The 8,501-nt window shown below is 49.2% G+C and overlaps 1 pseudogene; it reads left to right on the forward strand.

The window, feature by feature from the left end:
• The first annotated feature begins 2,052 nt into the window (after positions 1 to 2,052).
• On the forward strand, positions 2,053 to 2,828 carry LOC132321434 (olfactory receptor 5AP2-like; annotated as a pseudogene).
• The last annotated feature ends 5,673 nt before the right edge of the window (positions 2,829 to 8,501 follow it).

Raw genomic sequence — 8,501 nt, forward strand, 5'->3', positions numbered from 1 at the left:
GAGAGCAAAAAGCAGAGGACTTCATCCCTCCATGGCACACCCAATTCTCAACAAGCTTCACCCTCCTCCAGTTCTCATGCAACTTTGCCTTGCTCCTAAATGTGTTTTCCCGATTATTTTGGTGGCAGATCTTTGCTGAACCTCTTAGTCTTTAGGAAATGACAGAAAATAGGTGGAACACAATGAAGAGAAGAATGACGGCTTTATTTCTCTGCAAAGTGGCACTTACATATCACTTAACCTCCTGGTCAGAACAAAAGCATGCCTGAAATTCAGTCCAGTTGAACTGTTGAGAATGACCTCTCTTCTAATTTGGTCCAGAATCTAGAATATTGGTCAGGAATGTAGGTTTGAATAACAGTGCACCTGTCTCCACAACACGTTTGGTGAAATAAATGTCCAGTCCTTGACACAATGCTCCCAGAGCCAATACTTCAGCTAATCCAGCACATTCAGAGGAATTAGCTTGTTCAGACATAGACTTTTATAACTTTAATGTCTAAAACGATGAGTTCATTCTCTGGCCTCCTTTGATAGCAGGGAAGATCAGCACTCTAGAGGGTGATATCATCTCCTCCTACAGTGGTCTTCAGGAGAACTGTACTTAGCATAGACTTGGCAGCTTAGTTTTCCCATAGGTAATGCCAAGTGCCCTGAGCCACATACTGGGCAACGCGTGCTCATTTGCACAAGGGAGGGACTCTTGCTCAGCGGGGCCTTCCTTTGAAGACATGAGGGTTACAATTGTCCCTTAAAGTCTCTCCAAAATTAAAAGGAAACCTCTCCTCTTCTCTAATCCCTGTCACAGTGTTGCCATTTAGTGCCAGTGGCCCTTGGCACAGTGGCAGCTATGAAGGGAGACCATGTGTCTTGGTACAGCCCTGTCCTGCCTGTCTTCTCATTCCAGCTCCTCTTTCCTTAGATACCCTCTCTGTGTGCTTGACACTGCTGAACCCAGATACAGGCAGCGTGGTGGTCAGTGTAGTCAGAGCTGTGGGGCATAAGCTAATGGGCACTCACACACCTCAGTGGACAGGCAGAGGTTGGGGCAGAGTGTATGGGGCCAGGGTGCCAAGACATGTCCCTTATGTTCTCAACTCTCTAAATCTCTCGCTGTCTCTTTCTCCATCTTGCTCGTATCTTAGGGATCCATCTCAATCCCTCAGCTCTCTCACAGTTGTCTCTCAGCCATCTACATGGGATATGATTTACAACGAGCAGAGAATCTGAGGCACCCTCCCCATGGAAGCACCTTCAGGACCAAGGCACCCCAGTGTAGGTGGGGTGAATGACTGGGTAAAAGGGCTCCTCCATTCCAGGAGCTCTCTGGGCTGTCTAGGTGACTGCCTCGGCCATCTTCAACTCGCTGTAAAGGTATAAATTTTGAGAAAGTTCTTCCTCAGGGTGAAGATCAGTCTATGGCACAATGCATTGCCCTAAAGGCTTTTTTGCATGATGGAGCTTTTCTGTCGGGCCCCTCTTTCTGTTGCTTGAAAGCGGGACTTGGCTAACGCCTATGCTGGGTACTACGGGGAATAACTTCATGCGTCATAATCTAATGTGAGCAAGTGAACATTCTCTTTCATTCCACAGAAATAGGCACCTCAATGCGGCAACTCATCTCTCTAATGAGAGGAGGTTCTTCCAAGAAGAGCAGTTTGGCCCTCTCAAAGAACCTCTTCCTGCCCTTTCACGAGGAATGGAGCCCCTAAGCCAAGTGTGAATTCAGTCAGAGGAGGGAAAACCGCCGTGTTGTCTCTGGCAGTGACTACTTCCCGATTCCTTTGTCCAACAAACACAGAAGCGCATGCCCTTCCTCAGGTTTCCTTCCTGACAGGTGGGGAAAAGAAAGTCCTACAGCACTTCATAGAGAAAGAAGAATGGGACAAGCAGACATGACCAGTGGAGTTCCTCCTCCTGCTGGGACTGAGTAATGTCCCCAAGCTTCAGGCGCCTCTCTTTCTCCTCTCCCTCGGGATCTACATCGTGACGGTGTTTGTTAACATCCTCATTGTTGTGCTGGTGCTGGCAGATGGGCATCTTCACACTCCCATGTCCGTCTTCCTGGGGAATTTCTCCAGTGTGGAAATCTGCTACACCTCCACTATCCTGCCCAGGCTGCTGGCCAGCTTCCTAGCCAGGGACAGAACCATTTCTGCTCAAGGCTGCATGGAACAGCTCTTTTTCTTTGGCTGTTTTGCAGGTACCGAGTGCTATCTGCTGGCCACCATGTCCTAGGATCGCTACTTGGCCATCTGTCAAGCCCTGCTCTAGGCAAGCCTCATGAACTGGAAGCTCTGTCTCCAGCTGGTGGCTGGGTCTTGGCTAGCAGCATTGCTCATGTCTACCATAGTCACCGGGCTCTTTTCCAGGTTACAGTTCTGTGCTCCCAATGCCACTGATCACTTCTTCTGTGGTTTTGCCCCATTGCTAGAGCTTGCCTGCAGTGACACCACGGTGCTTAGGCTGGTTACTTTCAGAGTCTGCTTTCTGGATGTAGTCTTCCCATTTGGACTCACACTGGTATCCTACATCTGCACCAGAGTTGCAGTCCTGAGGATCCCAACCACCATGGGGAGGCAGAAGGCCTTCTCCACCTGCTCCTCTCACCTCATCGTGGTGACTGTTTTCTATGGCACCCTCGTCCTTGTCTATATGACACCAGGACAGCCTCCCTGAGGCAGCTCCATAAAGTCCTCTCCTTTTTCTACACCATCCTCACGCCCCTGGTCAATCCACTCCTCTGCAGCCTGCGGAACAGGGAGGTCGAGGGGGCTCTTGGAAATGCACTCAGAAAAACTGTGGCCTACCTCGACAGCTCACACTAGTTGTGATCCACCAGGAATAAACAGGTGGTGGATCTCTTCTGATCAAGTGGGGACCACTCGTAAGTGCCTCTTTTGTGTACCAGGTATATCTTTAGAAGTGCAGAATCTTGGGACTGGTTGTGGAATGAGAAGCAGGAGAAGGGAATTTGTGTCTTAAAGAAATATAGGTCTGGTCTTGAAGAGTGTAAAAAACTTGCCTGGCTTTCTTCCTTCTTTAAAGTAAAGCCAGTTGTGATCCTGCAAGTGGGAGCTGTTGAAATGCCGGACCTGCCCAGGAGTGGGAGGAAACTGACTCTAAGCATGCTGTTTTCTCTTCTGTCACCCAGCCAGGCTGAGGCGTGGCATTCCTGCATGTCTGGGATTCCTCCCGGCATCTCCCTATTGGCAGGGAGAAGTGGGCAGCTGACTCAAGCCCTTCCACTGGACATGTCTAAATCCAACTCGGTGAATCCCATCCCTCTTCTTCTCTGGGCTTCCTAGCAGAGGACAACTGTGAAAGCTACTCTGATAGGGTCAGCCCCTCTGAAAAAAAAATAAAGTAGATCCTTGCGCAGAGGAAAGATGCACAAGTTGGGTCTCAGTTTCCCCATTTTTTAACACAGAGATCATTACTTCCCCCTTCTTTCCTTCTCTTATTCCGACTCCCCTCCACCAATGTAATTACTTATTTGTTTCCCACTGTCTGACTTAGATACTGCAAACCGAGTCCTCCTGTTTTCTTCTTTCTTGCAAAAGAGAGCAAGGTCAGCTCATGGGGCATGATTGAGCGCAGACACCCCCAGCAGCAGGCTCTCCCCATTTCCTAGGCTGAGGCAAGCGCACAAGGTGGGAATGTCTCCATCATCTCTGATTTGCGCAAGGGCCTTCAGCCCTGACATACTCCCACAACACACTTGTTCCTCCTCCACCCACAGACAGAAATTCCTTCCCACTTCCAGGCTCAGGTCTTGGCTGCAAGAATTTGCTGCACTTCAGAAGAGGCCTTGAGCTTCTTGGCTCTTCTTGGTGCTTAAGGCAATCTTCCGGGCTCCCTCCAGATTTCATGGGGGGACTTCTTGTCTCTAACAAGGACTTCATGACAAGTTGTTATGAAACGTTTGTTTTTCTGTCATTCCTGTGTGTGGGAAGAGTAGACACAGAGAAGGAAGAGATACACCAAAAGGGATGCGAGTGAAGTGCCAGTAAGAACCAGGTGAGCTCCCCCCATGCCTGTGGCTTCCTGGCAAGGAGTCTGTCCTGAGAAGGGCATCCAGCCTCTACCCCACTCTGGAGTGGGGAATCAGCAGTGCTCGTGCCTCCTGGGGGACACAAAAGATGACTTTTCAAGGGCACCTTTCTCTGAAATGCTGTAGATTTGTCCTTGAGGATGAGGTCTAATGGCTGACACTGCAAATACTGATCTAACTGGTGTTGCCCAGAGTGGCCATCAGAGGTGCAAACTACTGTGTTGCAGATATTTATATTTAGGCAGATTAATGTTGGGGGTTTGGTTTGGTTTTGTTTCTTCTTCTTTTTTAGATACTGATACTCTTAGGGAAATCACACAAGCACCTGAAGGACTATTGAAGGTTTTCTGAGAGAAGCCCCAGCAGATTAGCATCTCAAGCAATGGGGTGCCAGGGGACAAGGGAAGGATGGTTTGGGCACTGCCCTGGGATTTGGGAAGCGGAAATGAGTTCTCCTCTCCTTGACACCCTGCCCTTCTCAGTGAGGGCTGTGAAAAACTCTGCCAACTAGGTCGGAACTCACAGCCGCGTCAAGGAAATTCTGTCGAACTGCAGCCAACGTGGTCCTCAAAGCTCAGGTGTTGAGTTTCCATTGGAGTCCAAACCACGACAACTCACACTGCCTCCGTCTTCACTATGACACTGGGTGTTGTGTGACACAACTGTCCTGGATCTCCAGGCAGGATGGGCAAAAGTTTGACACCTGAACCAGAACTTTTCCTCTTCCTGGAAATGTCAATGCCACAGGCTCGAGCCAAGAGGCCCAAGAAACAAAACTTCCCAGAGGGTCAACTCATGAAAATGACCCCCAGGCTGTGGGACTTGCTCTTTACTGAGAGAGAATTTGTGAGTGTAGACAAATTTGTGAGTCTTCACCTATTTTTCCATCTCTCTTTGCAACTTGGCTCTCAGCATTTACGTATTGAAACTGCTTTGCCACTTTGAAAATGTGTCTTTGAGAAACTACCTCAGGATATTTTTATTATTTTTTTTTTTAGCCCAAATGAATATGCAGCATTGAAGTGGGTTTCCATATATGGAGCATTTTTGCACAATGTCTGCGCCGAGAGGAGAAATATCTCAGCCTGCAGTGGGAAAGGAGTGAAGCTGTGGGGGGTAAATGTGTTGCTTCAGACGATATGTGGTATGCATGCAAGAGAAAATGTTGTGCAGGTGAATGGGCATGAAAGAAATGGAAAACTGCCCATCCAATGGAGCTCTGCAAGAGGAGGATGGAGCCGTACATAACATGGCATGATGCAAGCGGGATCAGCATGGAGAGAAGACATCTGTGGGCAAGGCGTTGCAATGGAGTACCTTGACGTCACCCAGCTGAAAAAGAGAGATTGGACACTGTTCTGAAGTGACGGGCAGAAGTGTCCTGGGCTAAAAGACCTTGGCTAAGAGAAGGTTGGAGGGATTTGGATTGCATTTGAGGTTGCATTTGAGGTAGTCCTTCCAAGATCTAAGCAAGCTGAGCCTTGGAGACAAGTGAAAATAAGGAAGCTCTCAAGGATGTTTTGGGATTCATTGTACTGTCTTTGCTCTCTCTTATAATTTACAGTACTGTCCTTAAGTAATCCATGCTCCATATCTTTTATCCCTGCTTTTTTGAGGAGGGGGAGGTGGAATAGAAGAATAGTTCCTTTTTTAACCAAAGGTGGATTAGGGATGGACCCCAGGTTACAGAAAAGGTACAAAGGAAGGCAAAATTTTGATGTGGTATACACTGACACATGAAGATTACCTGCATTTCCATTCTCTGAAGTCCTAACTGAGTGGCTGAGACCGTGGAAGCTGAGAGCTCCCTTCATCCGCCCTGCATTTCAGCATGTAAAATGAAGCTAACTGTGTCATAAAGCTGGTTTTGATTCTCTTCATAGCCTAAAGCACAGCATGGGGCGGGAGACAGGCAGGACACCTAAAGAGGACTCACACTCCTCTGGACAAATGCTTAGGTGCTTGCGGGAACCTTCAGGAGGCATGACATACCGATTCCAGGGTTCAATGACCTGGTCAAATGCCTTGTCTCCTTCTCTGTAATGGTGGCATCGATGCGTGGCACTCGTGTACAGACTCTGTACAAGCATCATAGAATCATCGATTCATAGAATGGTTTAGGTTGGAAAAGACCTTTAAGATCATCAAGTCCAACTGTAAAACTAACCCTGCTAAGTCCACCACTAAACCATGTCCCTCAGCTCCTCATCCACACGTCTTTTAAAAACCTCCAGCTATGGTGACTCAACCACCTCCCTGGGCAGCCTGTTCCAGTATCTGACAACCCTTTCGGTGAAGAAACTTTTCTAAATATGCAGTCTAAACTTCCCCTGGCACAACCTGTGGCTGATTCCTCTTGTTCTATCACTTGTCACTGGGAGAAGAGACCAGCACCCACCTCTCTACAGGGGGACAATCACTTCCCTAGTCCTGCCGGCCACACTGTTTCTGATACAAGCCAGGATGCAGTTGGCCGTCATAGCAATGTTGGCCAACAGATGAATGTTTCTTTTCCATAGGTATTCAGAGAGATCCTTCTTGTGCTCGGGAGAGGCTGTCCTGCAAGGCCTATCACATTTCCTGAGCTCCTTCCCCCTTCAGAGCTGCTTCCCATGGCACCACCTGGATCAGTCTCCCCATACGTCCAAGGCTTCTCCTCTGGAGTCCACCAGCCTGTGCTCTGCTGCTGGCCTTCCTTTGACACCTGGGACCCCACTATTTCCTTGTTTGCCAGTACCGGCTCCAGGTGAGCATCTCTCTTGTTGGCCCACCTAGCAGTTCTGTTAGGTACTTCTCCCAGGAGCCTCCAGGCTGCCGGCATCCTGTCACTTTGCCTGGCCAGGGAATGCCAGGGCACTTACAGTCCCCCACAGGAACCTGCTCCTTAACCTGGAGACTTCCTCGGCTTGCTGAGAGAGGACTTTTACTATTTCCTCTCCCTGACAAAGTAGGTTATGAGTGCCAAGACCATGTCACCCTTATTGAATTCTCTTCTCATCCTCACTCACAGGGGGTAGCCCAAACTGTGGCCCATCTCATAGAGGAGCTCCATATATCCTAGCTGCTCCTTCACACAGCATGCTTCCCCCCGATTCTCGTCCTCCCTGTCACCTTCTCCATCAGAGCCTGTATCCCTCCATTGCAGCACCCCAGCTCAGCAAGCTGTGCCACCACTTCTCATTTAATCCCAAACCATCACAGTAGAGTAACAAGTCCTGGGGCTTCAGCTCCTCCTGCCTGTGCTCCAACTCCTCCTGGCCATGCACATTTGGGCTGCAGCACCTCAGCCGTGGCACCGGGGTGGAGCGCAGACTTCTCACAGGGAAACCTGATCACTGATCCTGACCAGAAGACCATTGTGCATCGAACAATTAGTGCTCTGCTGCGCTGTGCTGCGTGTACAGCGTGGCCTCCACACCTGTACTGTGCTGCAGAGATCCCTTGGGCACAGGAAAACTTCAGCAGCTCCTTGTCACAGTGCAGCCTGCGGGCAGCTCCACTCGGTACCGGCCATCATAGCACCTGCATGGCCTTGTCTCTGTCTGACAATGCAGCAGGAAGGTCTCCTGAGAACATCATTTCTGACTGACTGTGGAGAAGAGGAATAGAGTCATTTCCTCCTAAGGGAGTACAGTATGAGTTTGATTGACCAAAACAGGAGACTCTTTTCTCTGGACGGGCTCTGCATGGCATGCTGCGCATGGCTGGGAGTCCCATTCGATGATAAACCACCTAGGCATCCTACCACCTAAGTGGATCAAAGATTACCTATACGATTCTCTCCTTATAATCCTCGACCTAACTGCCTTTTAAATGGTACCTCACAGAGCGTGAGTACCTTCCTTACTGGGAACATCATGGACCAGGATCTACTGGTGAAGAACTCTCCCAGCACACTTGGATGCAGCCCCTACGGTCCAATGGACTGGTAGGTGTGCAGTTTGCTCAGGTAACCCCTGGCTTCATCCCCATTCACAGCTGGTTGTTCTCCTCCAGAGCCCTGCCTCAAAGCACAAAGGCCTGGGAGACCTTGCTGGTGGAAACTGAGGCAAAGGGGACACAGAGCATCTCAGATCTATCTACATCTACTCTTATTAAACTTAGCAGTGGTTCCACAGTCTCTCTGTCTCTTCCTTAACTCTTCCTGAATTAGCAACAGCTCATCTAGGTGCCCTTGAATTCTTTTTTGGGTTTCAATTGAGTTTTGGTACGGACCATTGCTGTGGTTGGAGAATGCGGTCCATGAAGACAAGATGTGTGCAAGCACAGTGAGAAAAGGATTGTTCTGTTCCTGGGCTGTATCATCAAGGGTGTGAATAAAGATCCCTGTGTGATGTGCTTTGTGTTCACGCAATGCCTGCAGCTATTGGGTAGAGAAGGGGCAGACGTTGCCTCTCTTATGACATCTGATGACCGATGCCTCTGAGTGATGGCAACATTCAATGGC

The sequence above is a fragment of the Gavia stellata genome, unplaced genomic scaffold (genome assembly GCF_030936135.1).
Source record: "Gavia stellata isolate bGavSte3 unplaced genomic scaffold, bGavSte3.hap2 HAP2_SCAFFOLD_42, whole genome shotgun sequence".
NCBI lineage: Eukaryota > Metazoa > Chordata > Aves > Gaviiformes > Gaviidae > Gavia > Gavia stellata.